General features: G+C 42.8%; 1 long non-coding RNA gene across 1 annotated transcript in view; it reads left to right on the top strand.

The window, feature by feature from the left end:
• Positions 1 to 16500, top strand: part of LOC130273518 (uncharacterized) — a 205347-nt gene extending 188847 nt beyond the window's left edge. The window contains exon 3 of the long non-coding RNA XR_008844016.1: positions 15972 to 16500. This is a non-coding gene — a long non-coding RNA (uncharacterized LOC130273518). The remainder of the gene's footprint in view (positions 1 to 15971) is intronic.
• Positions 16501 to 18989: the final 2489 nt, after the last annotated feature.

Genomic DNA, 18989 nt, shown 5'->3' with positions numbered 1-18989 from the left:
AGCCCATTTTGGCCTTAAGGACCAGAGCGTTTTTTGCACATCTGACCACTGTCAATTTAACCATTAATAACTCTGGAATGCTTTTAGTTATCATTCTGATTCCGAGATTGTTTTTTCGTGACATATTCTACTTTAACATGGTGGTAAATTTTTGTGGTAACTTGCATCCTTTCCTTGTGAAAAACCCTAAAATTTGATGAAAAATTTGAAAATTTTGCGTTTTTCTAACTTTGAAGCTCTCTGCTTGTAAGGAAAATGTATATTACAAATAAAAATAATTTTTATTCACATATACAATATGTCTACTTTATGTCTGCATCATAAAAGTGATGAGTTTTTACTTTTGGAAGACACCAGAGGGCTTCAAAGTTCAGCAGCAATTTTCCAATTTTCCACAAAATTTTCAAACTCACTATTTTTCAGGGACCAGTTCCAGGTTTGAAGTGGATTTGAAGGACCAGGTTTGAAGTGGATTTGAAGGATCTTCATATTAGAAATACCCCACAAAAGACCCCATTATAAAAACTGCACCCCCCAAAGTATTCAAAATGACATTCAGTCATCATTTTAACCCTTTAGGTGTTTCACAGGAATAGAAGCAAAGTGAAGGAGAAAGTTCACAATCTTCATTTTTTACACTCGCATGTTCTTGTAGACCCAATTTTTGAATTTTTACAAGGGGTAAAAGGAGAAAATGTATACTTATATTTGTAGCCCGATTTCTCTCGAGTAAGCACATACCTCAAATGTCTATGTAAAGTGTTCGGCGGGCGCAGTAGAGGGCTCAGAAAGGAAAGAGCGATAAGGGGATTTTGGAGAGTACGTTTTTCTGAAATGGTTTTTGGGGGGCATGTTGCATTTAGGAAGCCCCTATGGTGCCAGAACAGCAAAAAACCCTCACATGGCATACCATTTTGGAAACTAGACCCCTTGAGGAGCATAACAAGGAATAAAGTGAGCCTTAATACCCCACAGGTGTTTCACGACTTTTGCATATGTAAATTTTTTTTATTTTTTTTCACTAAAATGTGTGTTTCCCCCCAAATTTCACATTTTTCCAAGGGTTAATAGCAGGAAATACCCCCCAATATTTGTAACCCCTTCTCTTCTGAGTATGGAGGTACCCAATAAGTTGACCTGAAGTGCACTATGGGCGAACTACAATGCTCAGAAGAGAAGGAGTCATATTTGGCTTTTTGAGAGCAAATTTTGCTCGGGGGGCATGTCGCATTTAGGAAGCCCCTATGGTGCCAGAACAGCAAAAAAAAAAACACATGGCATACCATTTTGGAAACTAGACCCCTTGAGGAATGTAATAAGGAATAAAGTGAGCCTTATTACCCCACAGGTGTTTCACAACTTTTGTATATGTAAAAAAAAATAATAATGTTTCCACTAAAATGTGTGTTTCCCCCCAAATTTCACATTTTTGCAAGGGTTAATAGCAGAAAATACCCCCAAAATTTGTACCCCCATCTCTTCTGAGTATGGAGGTACCCCATAAGTTGACCTGAAGTGCCCTATGGGCGAACTACAATGCTCAGAAGAGAAGGAGTCATATTTGGCTTTTTGAGAGCAAATTTTGCTCGGGGAGCATGTCGCATTTAGGAAGCCCCTAAGGTGCCAGAACAGCAAAAAAAAACATACCATTTTGGAAACTAGACCCCTTGAGGAACGTAACAAGGGGTACAGTGAGCATTTGCCCCCCACTGGTGTCTGACAGATCTTTGGAACAGTGGGCTGTACAAGTTTTCATTTTCACGGACCACTGTTCCAAATATCCATCAGACATCTGTGGGGGGTAAATTCTCACTGCACCCCTCATTACATTCCGTGAGGGGTGTCGTTTTCGAAATGGGGTCACATGTGTTTTTTTTTTTTTTTTTGCGTTTGTCAAAACCGCTGTAACAATCAGCCACCCCTGTGCAAATCACCTCAAATGTACATTGTGCGCTCTCCCTTCTGGGCCTTGTTGTGCGCCCCCAGAGCACTTTGCGCTCACATATGGGGTATCTCTGTAGTCGGGAGAAATTGCGTTACAAATTTTGGGGGGCTTTTTTCCCTTTTACCTCTTGTGAAAATGTAAAGTATAGGGCAACATCAGCATGTTAGTGTAAAAAATTAAATTTTTTTACACTAACATTCTGGTGTAGACCCCAACATTTCCTTTTCATGAAGGGTTAAAGAAGAAAAAGCCCCCCAAACCTTGTAACGCGATTTCTCCCGAGTACAGTGATACCCCATATGTGACCCTAAACTGTTGCCTTGAAATACGACAGGGCTCCAAAGTGAGAGCGCCGTGCGCATTTGAGGCCTGAATTAGGGATTTTCATAGGGGTGGACATAGGGGTATTCTACGCCAGTGATTCCCAAACAGGGTGCCTCCAGCTGTTGCAAAACTCCCAGCATGCGTGGACAGTCAACGGCTGTCCGGCAATACTGGGAGTTGTTGTTTTTCAACAGCTGGAGGCTCTGCTTTGGAAACAGTGGTGTACCGGACGTTCTTATTGGGGGAGGGGGGCTGTGTAGGGGTATGTGTATATGTAGTGTTTTTAACTTTTTATTTTATTTTGTGTTAGTGTAGTGTAGTGTTTTTAGGGTACAGTCACATGGGCGGGGGATTACAGCGAGTTTCCCAGCGCAAAATTTGCTGCATCTCCAGATGCGAGAAACCCACTGTAAAAGCCTCGCCCATGTGAATGTACCCTGTACATTCACAGGGGGGGGGGGGGGGGGTGCACCAGCTGTTGCAAAACCACAACTCCCAGCATGCATGGTCTGTTAGTGCATGCTGGGAGTGATAGTTTTGCAACAGCTGGAGGCACACAGGTTAGGAAACACTGAGTTAGAAACAGACAATGTTTCCCAACCAGTGTGTCTCCAGTTGTTGCAAAACTACAACTCCCAGCATGCCCAGACAGCTGAAGGGCATGCTGAGAGTTGTAGTTCGGCAACATCTGAAGGGCCAGATGTTGCTGAACTAAAACTCCCAGCATGCCTGGACAGTCAATGCATGCTGGGAGTTGTAGTTTTGCAACAGCTGGAAGAGCACAGATTGGAGACCATTATACAATGGTCTCCAAACTGGGGCCCTCCAGATGTTGCAAAACTACAACTCCCAGCATGCCCAGACAGCCAAAGGCTGTCTAGGCATGCTGGGAGTTTTAGTTTTCAGACTTCTAGAAGCAGCAGTGAAGATCTTCACTGCTGCCTCTGAGGACCACATACTTACCTGCCGGTCCCGTCGCTGCTCGTCCACATGGCCGGTCCTGCCGCTGCTCCTCGGTCCCGCCGCTGCTCCAGGTAAGGCCGCCGGTCCCCTCGTGTTCCCCCCCTATGCCGCAGGTCCCCACGGGGGATCTGAACTTTCACCCCAGATCACTGTGATTGGTCCACAGGGACCAATCACAGTGATCGCTGACCAGGACCATCAATGGATGGTCCTGGGGGGTCAAGCAGAAGTTGTCCCCTGCTGGAAACAGCGGGACTTCTGCCAGTTAACCCGTGCAATGCTGCGCATCGCCGGGTTAACTGAATGTCATTTATAAACGCCGGGATGCGCGAACGCACTGCACAACCCGGCGTTTATATATGCCATTCTGCAGGAAGGGGTTAATACTAATAAAAAATTAAAAGCTTACTAAAGAAAGTTTAATTTTTTAATACTTTTTAAGTTTCTTTAGGGTACTTTTATAAGCAATGTGTACATTGCTTACACTGATCAATGTAATGCTATGAAGTGAGTTCAGTGAATAAATGGCTATCCACAATCTTTCTCACTGTAGAAGGATGCACTTCAAATTCTTTGAAATTTTTTTGAAAATATATAGTATATTCCATTCCAGACTAATTGACAGCAATATTTGCTTCTCTAAGATTATTGCTGACATGTTTCCTTCTTGCCATTGTGTTAACATACAGTATGCCTGAATGCTTAAAGGGGTTATCCAGGAAAAAACTTTTTTTTATATATCAACTGACTCCGGAAAGTTGAACTGATTTGTAAATTACTTCTATTAAAAAATCTTCACCTTTCAGTACTTATGAGCTTCTGAACTTGAGTTGTTCTTTTCTGTCTAAGTGCTCTCTGATGACACCTGTCTCGGGAACCGCCCAGTTTAGAAGCAAATCCCCATAGCAAACCTCTTCTACTCTGTGCAGGTCCTGAGACAAGCAGAGATGTCAGCAGAGAGTACTGTTGCCAGACAGAAAACAACAACTCAACTTCAGCAGCTGATAATTATTGAAAGGTTTAGGATTTTTTATAGAAGAAATTTACAAATTTGTTTAACTTTCTGGAGCCAGTTGATATAAAGAAAAAAGTTTTTTCCTGGAATACCCCTTTAAGACTAGCAAAGTGGCAAAAGCTTCTGCTTTTATAGAGGTGGTCCCACTTTCTCCAGTTGATTAGCAGCACTGGCTGCTACTTACCCTTTTAATTTCTAAGGAAGCCGTAAGGGCATGTTCACACCACAAAATCTCCACCTGAGATCCATTGGCACTAGGACTACGCAGCCCTGTGCCATTATCATTCATGGCAATGCAGTCTGCATGTAAATCTGCCCAAATGATGAACATGTTCATTCTTTCAGCGGGTCCAGAGTCTTGAATTTTCATTGAAATCCAGCCGTGTAAATGGGTTATTGGAAAACTCATTCACAAAAATGTTTCCTATTTTCATGTATTGAGATTTCAGGAGGGATTTCAGAGCAGAATTTCCTTTGTATGAATGTACCCTAAGACTATGTCCACGCAGAATTCCACCCAAAAATTCTGCTTGCAGAGTCCCATTGACTTTAATGGGATTCTGTTGCACTGTGCGCATGGTGGAATTTCCATGGCAGATGTTTCTACAGCTTGTCTATTCTTTGTGCGGAATCCGCTCGAAAATGCATTCCTGTCTATGGAGGCAGTGCATTTCCGAGCGTTCCTAGCACCAGCATGTTCTGCCAGCGCCCGCTGTCTGCGGAATGTCCGCCTGGAAATTTTCCGGCCAGACATTCTGCCATGTGAACATAGCCTAAGGTTGCACTTCATTCTTCACACACAACTTCGTGTTACTTCATGTGTCATTCATTTAAGGTTGCTTTTACCTAATTTAAGACATTCAATAAACCAGTTATTATGCCCTGATATATAGAAATCAAAAAGTATTTACTTTATTTTTCTCATGACTATAGATAGAAGTATAGTACATGTACTGCAGATGCAGAGAAATACAGTACAGTACATCTAACAGGGACAGATAACAGAACACAATACTTGTAGGTAGCAGTACAGTGCATAGGTAGAGAGTACTATACCCACTCTATTAAGCCATCACAAAAGCTCTAACCAACTTTTGAAGTTTTGCAAAACCCCTGACTTTGCAGGACACCTCCTTTTAAGATACAGAAATTGTCAGCACTCACGATGGTCCCTATTGTTTTTAGAGAACAGACAAGCTCTGTGCTGGTGTTGCCATTGACTGGATTTCAACCCAGAACCCTAGTTGTTAAAAGACAACAGTGCAAACCAGTAAGCTACCATGTCATGCTACTCATCTCCTTTTTTACAGAACCTCTTCATATTGCATCATGGGTTGGGCTAGGGCAGCTGTCCAAAGCATTTGTTATTAAAATTAAAATGCCATGACAATTTCCATACATAATCTGTAGTAAGAAATTTAGCATCAAATATGCAAATTTTTAAAAAAATTTTATATGTTCATGTACAACTCAGAGTATTTACTACTCTATATGCAATATCCAATAATTACATTCAGGCCAGTTTACTCAACAAAAAACATGATACAGATTTCAGTACTATTAGTAAGATAAGATCAAAACAGTGTAATGAGAACACATGTTACAAGTCTTTTGATGGTAAACCTTCCTAAGATCTTAGCTTTCCTAGGATTATTACTTGAAACAGAAAAGAAAGTTTGCAAAGAAGACATAAGCCACGCGCTAAAGCCCTTGATGTCCATGGATCGCCATTAGAAACAGTCATTTAGGGGGGCATTTACTAATCTTTTACTATGTAGTCTGGTTTTTACCCTGTTTTTTTCTACTTCATTTTTGACTATGTGCGACAAATTTACTAAATTGCTGCACGGCATTAATAAATTTGGCACACATAGGCAAAAGTGGGAAATTTACTTCATGTAGTAGAAAAAATAGTCTGTTCCTTTTTCCTGCTGTCTGAATAGGTTTGGCTGCTGGTTTCCTTCTGGATCTTTTGTTTTTGAGTTTTTTTTAGCTTTTTCACCACATCTAAATAATTCAATAACTACAGTGGTCCCTCAAGTTACAATATTAATTGGTTCCAGGAAAACCATTGTAAGTTGAAACCATTGTATGTTGAGACCATAACTCTATGGAAACAGGGTAATTGGTTCTAAAGGCACCAAAATGTCATCCAAAAATAGGAAAAAGTGACAAAGAAAAATAAGTAGATAACTGATATAGATAAAGCAAATCCTTACATATAAAAGTAAGAAAGATCTGCTGGGAGCTGTAACTCACTGTCTATGTCAGTGTTTCCCAAGCAGGGAGCCTCCAGCTGTTGCAAAACTATAACTCCCAGCATGCCTGGACAGCCAAAGGCTGTCCGGGCATGCTGGGAGTTGTAGTTTTGCAAAAAATGGGGCCACCCTGCTTGGCAAACACTGGTCTATGTAGAGGACAGGAGCTTCTTCAGGGGTCCTGTACAGTACAGGCAATGTCCAAAACAAGTAATGGAGTTGCCCTCACCTGGTGTCCAAAAGAGCAGCTAACCCTGATACAGGTAAAGTGTACAGAACATGTAATACCAGTCAGTGCATACACTTCAGTAATACAGGGGTTTTACCAGTGAATGCCCATTTTGATTGGTTGGTTCTTCCAGCCATTGACACGTTTTACAGATCTGGACTGTCTGTAGCATTGTATGTTGAGTCTGGTTTCAACTTACGATGGTCCAGAAAAGACCATTGTATGTTGAAACTATTGTATGTTGAGGCCATTGTAAGTTGAGGGATCACTGTAAATTGTAGTCATGGCTCAGAAGTGGTAAACGGCGTTTAGTGTGTGTGTGTGTGTGTGTGTGTTTATTACATTTTTTTAACACCGTTTTTTTCTCCCTAAATGTACTTACACTTTTTTTTTTTTTGGTTACTTCTTCTACAGATCTGTGTATCCTGTGGACTCCTTCGGATTCGGTGGACTACTTCGATGACCAGCGTTTTTCTTTGCTTGATGTTAATAAAATGGTTAACGAGGGCTTGTGGGGGAGTGTTTTTTGTAATAAATTTTTTTTAAAACCTGTTGTGTTTTATTTTTATTTTACTTTACTAGACAGGCTTAGTAGTGGAAGCTGTCTTATAGACTGAGTCCATTACTAAACCGGGCTTAGCGTTAGCCACAAAAACAGCTAGCGCTAACCCCCAATTATTACCCCGGTACCCAACACCACAGGGGTGCCGGGAAGAGCCGGTACCAACAGGCCCGGAGCGTCAAAAATGGCGCTCCTGGGCCTAGGCGGTAACAGGCTGGCGTTATTTAGGTTGGGGAGGGCCAGTAACAATGGTCCTCGCCCACCCTGGTAACGTCAGGCTCTTACTGTTTGGTTGGTATTTGGTTGAGAATAAAAATAGGGGGACCCTATGCTTTTTTTTAATATATTTAATTATTTATTTAAAAAAAAAAAACGCATAGGGTCCCCCCTATTTTCATTCTCAGCCAAATACCAACCAAACAGTAACAGCCTGACGTTCCCAGGGTGGGCGAGGACCATTGTTACTGGCCCTCCCCAGCCAAAATAACGCCAGCCTGTTACCGCCTAGGCCCAGGAGCGCCATTTTTGACGCTCCAGGCCTGTTGGTACCGGCTCTTCCCGGCACCCCTGTGGCGTTGGGTACCGGGGTAATAATAGGGGGTTAGCGCTAGCTGTTTTTGTGGCTAGCGCTAAGCCCAGGTTAGTAATGGACTCTGTCTATAAGACAGCTTCCACTACTAAGCCTGTCTAGTAAAGTAAGAAAAAAACACAACAGGTTTTAAAAAATTTTTATTACAAAAAACACTCCCCCACAAGCCCTCGTTAACCATTTTATTAAAATCAAACAAAGAAAAACGCTGGTCATCGAAGTAGTCCACCGAATCCGAAGGAGTCCACAGGATAAACGGATCTGAAATGAGAAGAAAACAAAAAAAATGGGTTAGTACATTTATTATCACCTGCTCACACATCTCCCGCCCCGCACGACTACAACTGCCAGCATGCCCTTACAGTAAGGACATGCTGGGAGTTGTAGTTGTGTGGTGCAGGAGATGTGTGAGCAGGTGATAATAAATGTGACAAGCTTGTCCCCTGCCCCCAGCTGCAGGACTACAACTCCCAGCATGCCCTTACAGTAAGGTGGGGCGGAGGCCGGGCACAGTGTTTCCCAACCTGGGACTTGTAGTTTTGCAACATCTGGAGGCACCCTGGTTGGGAAACACTGTTTTAGGCCAGTGTTTCCCAACCAGGGTGCCTCCAGATGTTGCAAAACTACAAGCCCCAGCATGCCTGGACAGTCAAAGGCTGTCTAGGCATGCTGGGAGTTGTAGTTTTGCAACATCTGGAGGCACCCTGGTTGGGAAACACTGTTTTAGGCCAGTGTTTCCCAACAAGGGTGCCTCCAGCTGTTGCAAAACTACAACTCCCAGCATGCCCGGACAGCCAATGGCTGTCCAGGCATGCTGGGAGTTGTAGTCTTGCAACATCTGGAGGCACCCTGGTTGGGAAACACTGTTTTAGGCCAGTGTTTCCCAGCAAGGGTGCCTCCAGCTGTTGCAAAACTACAACTCCCAGCATGCCCGGACAGCCAAAGGGTGTCCAGGCATGCTGGGAGTTGTAGTCTTGCAACATTTGGAGGCACCCTGGTTGGGAAGCTTGCGCAACTTACCGGCTTCCGTAGGATCCAGCGCTGCACGACACTGCCGCGCGACAGTGCCGCGCGACGATCTCCGTCAGCGATCGTCGCTGGAGCCTCGGAAGGGTAAGTGAACTTCTTCGCCGGTCCCCTTCAGCTGTTTAGTTTTGCAACAGCTGGAGGACTACAGTTTACAGACCACACACCAGTGGTCTGCAAACTGTGGCCCTCCAGCTGTTGCAAAACTACAACACCCAGCATGCCCTGACAGCCAAAGCCTATGGCTCTCAGGGCAGGAGCCCGGGCTGACATTACAGTGCAGCCGCCCGGGCTCCTCATACGGCCTCCCCGCTACCCCCCTTGTCTCCCGTCCGGGCTCCTCATACGGCCTCCCCGCTACCCCCCCCCCCCCCCCCTTGTCTCCCGCCCGCGCCGCTCAGCTCCCGCTGCTCCAAGACTACAACTCCCAGCGTGTCCTCACTGTAAGGCCATGCTGGGACTTGTAGTCTTGCAACAGCAGACAGATGGGAGTTGTGTGGCGCTGGCAGGTGAGAGGGGTGGGATGTAAATCACTGTAGTGACTGTAGTGTCCTGGTAGCGCAGTGAGGGTAGCGGGGAGAAAGTATGTCGGAGCCCGGGCGGCAGCAGCTTTTCCTGCTCCATGTTGGAGCTGGAGTAAATTTAGTCAATTTTTACGGCCGTTGCGACAGTTTATTGCGCAACTGCGACTGTCTCAGTTAATAAATTCCTGACCACTGTAAGTCAAAACTGAAAACTTGCGTAAATTAAGCGGGAAAAAAAAATTTGACTTTCTAGCTCTTGCTAGGGAAAGTCGCACAATTTATAGGGTAGGCGCAATTGCGACAATTTTGCGCCAAAAATAGTCAGAAAAAAATGACTAAACCCCTTAGTAAATGCCCCCCTTAGTGTTTTCAGGCCTCACGTTTGCAGCAGATAAGTAGCTTAACTTTTCACTCCAAACTTTTTTAAGCAAGTCAACAAGTAGCGGTAAAAAACAACCAACATTTATTTTTCTTAATGTTTAACTGCAAATCTTTGCAAGGAGACCTAAATAACTTCCCAATGTGATAACTCATAGTATGGGTTCAAAGCATGTTAGCAATAGTAGTAATAGTAGTAAATAATCTGTTTAGCAAGGTCCTGTCCATAGAACAGTTTATCATGGTCTCTACAGTTAGGAAAGAACGTTAATCTTAGTCTATGCATGGGGGTGATTTAGAGAAGTGGCATAACATTAAGTTTTTTTAGCAAATCTTTTATCAGGTAAAGTGTATCAAAATTAGGACTGCACTTTTTTTTGTAAATGTTATATTACTACTTTTTTCCTAAAAACACACACACACACACACACACACACACACATACAAAATAAAGGTCAACAAGGGGGGGATATTTATAGTGGCAAACCATATGGAATGCTGAAGATCTTAATGCACTATTTTATAAATAACACAGATGAGGTGTAAAATGGATGGCTTTGTGCATTTTTGAAAGGTTAAACCCCCTTAATTTTAGTACAAAAAATGACATATAGCCAATGGAATCCAGGATTATGAGTCAGCACACAAGGAGTGTGGTGTTAAGCTACCCAGGAATTGAAAAAACTAAAATATGGTGCAAAAAAAATCAGTACAGTGGTCCTTTAAATGTTTTTAGTTTTTTTCACTTTAGACATTCATGGCATTTATACAATGTTTTGTATTAAATGCTTAGTTAAAAAAAAAAAAACCCTGACCCACATTCTACAAGTGAAAATGACCATCAACAGCTTGTACATAAGAAGACTATCTACAGAGGTATTCTGGGGCGGACTGACACCGCTCAGGGCCCCTGGACCAAATAAAGCAAGGGCCCCCAGCAAGACTCCACCCCTGGCACCACCTCTGCCCCACCCCTATTCCCACCCAGTATGTATATGAATATTTGCCATAGAAAGGAATAGGGGGTGCAGTGCACTTGAGGCTATGGTGTACTTTGAGGGATGGCAATGCCAATCACCTTAACTACACCAAGTGCCTTGAAACACTGAACTCCTCCTTTTTGAGCCAACTTGGGATCTCTGTCTGTGATACCCAGTCGAGCTTGGCTCCAGCCTCAACTCACTTTTAACCTCTTCAGGACCCATGACGTATGCATACGTCATCACACCTTGGGTCTTAAGGACCCATGACGTATGCATACGTCATGTCTTTTCCTGGTCTCCGCCGCTCACCTGGCGGAGATCGGAAGCGGATCCCTGCTGAAATCCTTCAGCAGGGATCCAGGGCAAACGCCGAGGGGGGCCATGTAGGCCCCCCATGTCGGCGATCGCCGCAAATCGCAAGGGAAATCGCCCTTGCGATCTGCGGCTATACCGGGCTGATCAGGTCTCTGGGACAGACAGCCAGGACCATGCTAAAGCATAGGAGCGAGGTGGCAAGCCTGCCACCTCCTCCGATCCCCTGCGATCTGTCGGTTAGTTAACCGACCAATAGCAGGAGGGGGGGGCGGTTACTTCCTCCCGTCCTGCCCGGCCCCTGGAAGTCCGGAGAGGACGGGAGGAAGACTGGAGGACGCGGCGGGGGATGGGGGAGTGCTGGGGCCCGGCCCCGGTACTTACCTCGTCCCTGAAGACCCGGATCCCGGCGAGGAAGATGGCGGCGGCGACAGGTGAGTAGATCTTCAGCCGCGGTCGGGCCCTTTACAGCAATGCACGTCGCCGTAAAGCGACATGCATTGCTGTATTGGGACCCTATATACTACAACTCCCAGCATGCCCAGACAGCCCTTGGCATCTGGGCATGCTGGGAGTTGCAGTTTTGCAACATCTGGAGGTCCACAGTTTGGAGACCACTGTGCCCTTCCAGATGTTGCAAAACTACACATTCTCAGCATGTCCTTACTGTCCAGGCATGCTGAGAGTTGTAGTTTTGTAACATCTGGCCCTTCAGATGTTGCAGAACTACAACTCCCAGCATGCCTGGACAGTTTTGGCATACTGGGAGTTGTAGTTTTGCAACATCTGGAAGGGCACAGATTGGGAACCACTGTATTAGTGGTCTGCAAACTGTAGTCCTCCAGATGTTGCAAACTACAACTCCAAGCATGCTGGGAGTTGTAGTTCGGCAACATCTGGCTCTAAAGATGTTGCCGAACTACTACTCCCAGCATGCCTGAGAATGTTTGGGAGTTGTGGTTTTGCAACAACTGGAGGCACACTGGTTGGGAAACATTGTCTGTTTCCTAACTCAGTATTTCCCAACCCGTGTGCCTCCAGCTGTTGCAAAACTATAACTACCAGCATGCACTGATAGACTGTGCATGCTGTGAGTTGTAGTTTTGCAACAGCTGGAGGCCCCCCCCTTGTGAATGTACAGGGTACATTCACATGGGCAGGGGGCTTACAGTGAGTATCAGGCTGCAAGTTTGCGATGCAGCTAATTTTGCGCGGCAGCTCAAACTCGCAGCGGGAAAATCGTTGTAACCCCCCCCTGCCCGTGTGACTGTAAACTAGAAACACTACACTACACTAACACAAAATAAAATAAAAAGTTAAAAACACTACATATACACATACCCCTACACAGCCCCCCTCCCCTCCCCAATAAAAATGAAAAACATCTGGTACGCCACTGTTTTCAAAATGGAGCCTCCAGCTGTTGCAAAACAACAACTCCCAGTATTGCCGGACAGCCGTTGACTGTCCAAGCATGCTGGGAGTTTTGCAACAGCTGGAGGCACCCTGTTTGGGAATCACTGGCGTAGAATACCCCTATGTCCACCCCTATGCAAATCCCTAATTCAGGCCTCAAATGCGCATGGCGCTCTCACTTCAGAGCCCTGTCGTATTTCAAGGCAACAGTTTAGGGTCACATATGGGGTATCGCCGTACTCGGGAGAAATTGCCTTACAAATTTTGGGGGGCTTTTTCTCCTTTCACCCCTTATGAAAAGGTGAAGTTGGGGTCTACACCAGCATGTTAGTGTAAAAAAATAAATTTTTTACACTAACATGCTGGTGTTGCCCTATACTTTTCATTTTGACAAGAGGTAAAAGGATAAAAAGCCCACCAAAATTTGTAATGCAACTTCTCCAGACTACGGAGATACCCCATATGTGGGCGCAAAGTGCTCTGGGGGCGCACAACAAGGCTCAGAAGGTAGAGTGCACCATGTACATTTGAGGTGATTTGCACAGGGGTGGCTGATTGTTACAGCGGTTTTGACAAACGCAAAAAAAAAAACCCACATGTGACCCCATTTCGGAAACTACACCCCTCACGGAATGTAATGAGGGGTGCAGTGAGAATTTACACCCCACTGGTGTCTGACAGATCTTTGGAACAGTGGGCTGCGCAAATTAAAATTTTGTACAGCCCACTGTTCCAAAGATCTGACAGACACCAGTGGGGGGTAAATGCTCACTGTACCCCTTGTTAAGTTCCTCAAGGGGTCTAGTTTCCAAAATGGTATGCCATGTGGGGGTTATTTTGCTGTTCTGGCACCATTGGGGCTTCCTAAATGCGACAAGCCCCCCGAGCAAAATTTGCTCTCAAAAAGCCAAATATGACTCCTTCTCTTCTGAGCATTGTAGTTCGCCCGTAGTGCACTTCAGGTCAACTTATGGGGTACCTCCAGACTCGGAAGAGATGGGGTTACAAATTTTGGGGGGTATTTTCTGCTATTAACCCTTGCAAAAATGTGAAATTTGGGGGGGGAAACACACATTTTAGTGAATTTTTTTTTTTTTTTTACGTATGCAAAAGTCGTGAAACCCCTGTGGGGTATTAAGGCTCATTTTATTCCTTGTTACGTTCCTCAAGGGGTCTAGTTTCCAAAATGGTATGCCATGTGGGTATTTTTTGCTGTCCTGGCACCATAGGGGCTTCCTAAATGTGACATGCCCCCGAGCAAAATTTGCTCTCAAAATGCCAAATATGACTCCTTCTCTTCTGAGCATTGTAGTTCGCCCATAGTGCACTTCATGTCAACTTATGGGGTACCTCCATACTCAGAAGAGATGGGGTTACAAATTTTGGGGGGTATTTTCTGCTATTAACCCTTGCAAAAATGTGAAATTTGGGGGGAAACACGTTTTATTGAAATTTTTTTTACATTTTTTTACATATGCAAAAGTCGTGAAACATCTGTGGGGTATTAAGGCTCACTTTATTCCTTGTTACGTTCCTCAAGGGGTATAGTTTCCAAAATGGCATGCCATGTGTTTTTTTTCCTGTTCTGGCACCATAGGGGCTTCCTAAATGCAACATGCCCCCCAAAAACCATTTCAGAAAAACGTACGATCCAAAATCCCCTTGTCGCTCCTTCCCTTTTGAGCCCTCTACTGCGCCCGCCGAACACTTTACATAGACATATGAGGTATGTGCTTACTCGAGAGAAATTGGGCTACAAATATAAGTATACATTTTCTCCTTTTACCCCTTGTAAAAATTCAAAAATTGGGTCTACAAGAACATGCAAGTGTAAAAAATGAAGATTGTGAATTTTCTCCTTCACTTTGCTGCTATTCCTGTGAAACACCTAAAGGGTTAAAATGCTGACTGAATGTCATTTTGACTACTTTGGGGGCTGCAGTTTTTATAATGGGGTCATTTGTGGGGTATTTCTAAGATGAAGACCCTTCAAATCCACATCAAACCTGAACTGGTCCCTGAAAAATTGTGATTTTGGAAATTTTGTGAAAAATTGGAAAATTGCTGCTCAACTTTGAAGCCCTCTGATGTCTTCCAAAAGTAAAAACTTGTCAATTTTATGATGCAAATATAAAGTAGACATATTGTATATGTGAATAAAATAAAATAATATTTGGAATATCCATTTTCATTACAAGCAGAAAGCTTCAAAGTTAGAAAAATGCAAAATTTTCTAATTTTTCATCAAATTTTGGGATTTTTCACCAAGAAAGGATGCAAGTTACAAAATTTTTTTACCGCTAAGTTAAAGTAGAATATGTCACGAAAAAACAATCTCGGAATCAGAATGATAACTAAAAGCATTCCAGAGTTATTAATGTTTAAAGTGACAGTGGTCAGATGTGCAAAAAATGGCCGGGTCCTAAGGTGTAAAATGGCTGGGTACTCTGGTTAAAGGGGTACTCTGGTGGAAAACCTTTTTTTTTTTTTTTACTCAACTGGTGCCAGAAAGTTAAACAGATTTGTAAATTACTTCTATTAAAAATTCTTAATCCTTCCAGTACCTATTAGCTGCTGTATACTACAGAGGAAATTCTCTTCTATTTGGGATTTCTTTTCTGTCATGACCACAGTGCTCTCTGCTGACACCCCTGCCCATTTTGGGAAATGTCAAGAGCAGCATATGTTTGCTATGGGGATTTTCTCCTGCTTTGGACAGTTCCTAAAATGGACAGAAATGTCAGCAGAGAGCACTGTGGTCGTGACAGAAAAGAAACCCCAAATAGAAAAGAATTTGTTCTGTAGTATACAGCTGCTAATAAGTACTGGAAGGATTATAAAATTTGAATAGAACTAATTTACATATCTGTTTAACTTTCTGGCACCAGTTGATTTAAAAAAAAAGTTTTCCACCCTAGTACCTGCCTTTCACCGCTCACTACATGATGGCACAGTCAGATATATAACTCATATCTCATATAGTGAGTGGTGAAAGGCAGGTAGAAAATAGCAAGTAGTCCATTCATAACCCACACACTTTACCTTTTTTGCCCCCTGTTTGGATGAGGCTGAGGTCTCTTAGATTTATTACAGAAATAGCACAGCAGCACAGAGTATTTCTGGAGGGAACTGTAGTGAGGCAGGCTGTGTGCTTCACTACAGTTCCAGTTAGAAATACTCTGTGCTGCTGGGAAGCCTACTCCATCTTCTACCTGCCTTTCACCACCCCCTACATGATGGTACAGTCAGAGATATAAGTTATATTTCCCATATAACTTATATCTCAGACTGTGCCATCATGTAGGGAGCAGAGAAAGGCAGGTAGAATATACATAGAACTATACAATTCATAAGCCACCCACCTGCCTGGCCAGGTAGCCTGTTTATGTGTCCATGCAGATTTATAATAACAATGTGTGTGTTTTATAATTTATTTTCTTTCCCTAGATACGTATCTGTAATATTGTGTTAACGGGATCTGTCTATGCTACCCTTAGTAGATGAAGAGGGGTATACCTATAGGAGATACAATATTTGTGAATCTGGAGAAAGACAGGCTTTCACTCTTTCGCATGGGAGGGGATGAACACCTGGAATTATATTAACATCTGGCCCAAGACCCACAATAGGAGTTGAAAAGTACCTATTGCCTTGCAATGGTGTCGGAAGGGGACACTTGGATCTTCCGACCAATGGACAAGTTTTGATTTCTCTTGCCTAGCTGTATGAAAATTCACAAAAACATCATACCTTTCCTGCTGCATCGGCAACATATACATTTGTATCTATCACTCTGGATCTTCGTTACCCATTATGGACTCTCTTTTGAGAGCACAGATTGGAGGTGGGAGACCTAAACATGTGCTGATCCTGTGTAATTATGGACAAAGACATATGTATATACACGTATACACATTTTGTGGACACCTGACTTTAAACTTGACTCTTTAAGGGTTGTGGACTCTTCTGCTAACTAATTTTTGGATGTTTGGCCTATATTTAGATTTTGGGTCATAGCTGAGGTGTGGAATATAAGACTACTTGCATTCCACACAGCAAGTCTCACATTGGATCACACATGTAGTAATTGAATAAGTGGAGTGTTGAATTATGCTGTGTATCACGTGGGTTGGAGTCACTGTGTTAATATTTCCTTGGGTGGGCCTCTTGGATAGCATTTTGTGAATCATATTTTTTTTTTATTTTTTTTTTCTCTCTATATGGATATAGTCATGGCATTTAGAAAATAAATTCCTTACATTCCATATATTTATAATTTATTTAATATGTATGTGTTTTTTTAAATCAATTAACATATATATAAAAAATAACGAAAATATATAAAAATATATAAAAATAGAAAAATTTATAAAAAATATAAGAACAAAACAAATAATAAAAAAACAAAAAATAAAGAATATATTTATTACTTATTTCTATTGTTCTTTAATCAATTATATTTATTTAATTATACGTATATCTCACTCTAACTTGATTAGTTTATTATTAATTTAATCTTTATTCACTAATCACAAATTTAAAGGATTATTGATATAATGTATGTCAACTATTATTGTTTACATATCAAATATCATTGTATTTTCACATAATACAATATGAATTATTAGTAATCAATATTTACACATATTTAATTATTTATTTTTCACTAATATTAATTTATTGTATATATTATTTAATCCATATTATTATATTATTTGTGACACCCAGCTATCATTATCTACATATGGCCTTTTTTTATTAGCTGTCCTTTGAACGTAAATTTTGCCATGACAAAATATTTGTTTTTTCAGTTATTATTATTTCTGTATTGATGTAGTATATACACTTACAAGATCCACCATGCTGTAGTACGTACGGCTTTAACACAGTGGCTCCAATTCTTGTGACATTAATGCAGTGTATCCTGACTTTTCAATGTGGCTCATCTTTTTAGATTGTGTGTGTACTCTCTTCTGTTGTTGTTTTTCTATATTTATCGATGTATTGCTATGTTCTAACAAAGAGTATTTGTGCATGCGCAGTTATCCTACTATTTACTAGTTTGAAGGGTCATGTGATCACATGCCTGACACACGTGACTCGTATCTGAGTCACGTCTGTCAACAAACCTACACAGCTAAAACCATCGCAGTGATGCCAACTACGCATGCATATGATTATACCTTGAGTGGGAATTGGCGCATGCGCATAGTGCTGGCATTGGCGTTGTTACGATGCCAGTGCATGCGCATGACAGTCGGCACTTTAACGGAAGTGCCATGTATAGCTGCGGCAGAAGTCCACCTGACAGGTATTTATACTCAGTATTTGTGTATATATAAAGGGGAACATGGTTATTTTGGCACAACACCCCTGAGGAAGTCACCTCAGAGTGACGGAACGCATGTGGTTCCAGCCTCCCTGCCCTGTGTTCATCTGTGCATCTGCTCCTCTGTCTGTGGTTTGCCTCACTAATATTGTTTATTGATTATTTGTGTTATTTAGGCAGCGGCATACTTTCTTCACATTTATTTGTCATTTATTATTTGTTTCAGTATATACTGTTGGAGCATCAATATATTATTATTTTATACACCTGCAGGGCAGGGTAGGGGAGAGGGAGTTCATGGCCCCTCCCCCAGTTGTTGTGCTGAGCTCACTTTTGAGGTCTTTTAAATGATTTTAGAGGTTATGTCTCCTTTTGTATTTCATGTGGTTAACATAATAAAGATGTGAATTATTTATTTATTACATTATCTGGGTGTGCACTTTATACAGTAGAAAAATTTCTCTTTGCTACCATTGTGTGCCCTCTTGCTGTCAGTAGCACCCCGGTTTAGATTATATACGGGTTGAGCCCTCTCTTCTTTTTTCTTCACAATCCATGCAGATGTTGACTGAGAAAGCAGGCAGAGAGATCAGGGCACTTCTTCGGCAGGGTTCTGTACACCGAGGACAAGCAGGGATCTGTACATTGATGACCACCCGGGCTCTGTACACTGAGGACAAGCAGGGCTCTTTATACTGAGGACAAGCAGGGCTCTGTACACTGAGGACAATCAGTGCTCCGTACACTGAGGACAAGCAGGGCTCTATACACTGAGGACAAGCAGGGCTCTGTACACTGAGGACAAGCAGGGCTCTGTACACTGAGGACAGGCAGGGCTCTGTACACTCAGGGTAGGCAGAGCTATGTACAATTAGGACAGGCAGAGTTCTGTACACTGAGGACAGGCAGGGCTCTGTACACTGAGGACAAGAGGGGCTCTGTACACTGAAGACAAGCGGGGCTCTCACATATAAATTATAATAACCCGCTGACATGTGCCCCTCATAATTTGCCCTGCAAATTCTTCATAATTTCCCTGTACCGCGAGCAGCTCTCTCTAGTGGTCACCTTTCACGCTGCTCCTTAAAAGGAGCAGCCGCAGTTTATGAGAAAGGTGAGGCAGTGATGGAGCGGGA

Source organism: Hyla sarda, chromosome 5 (genome assembly GCF_029499605.1).
Source record: "Hyla sarda isolate aHylSar1 chromosome 5, aHylSar1.hap1, whole genome shotgun sequence".
NCBI classification, from domain to species: domain Eukaryota; kingdom Metazoa; phylum Chordata; class Amphibia; order Anura; family Hylidae; genus Hyla; species Hyla sarda.
Note: the sequence above shows the minus strand (reverse complement) of the source record. Positions and strands in the feature narration are given on the sequence as shown.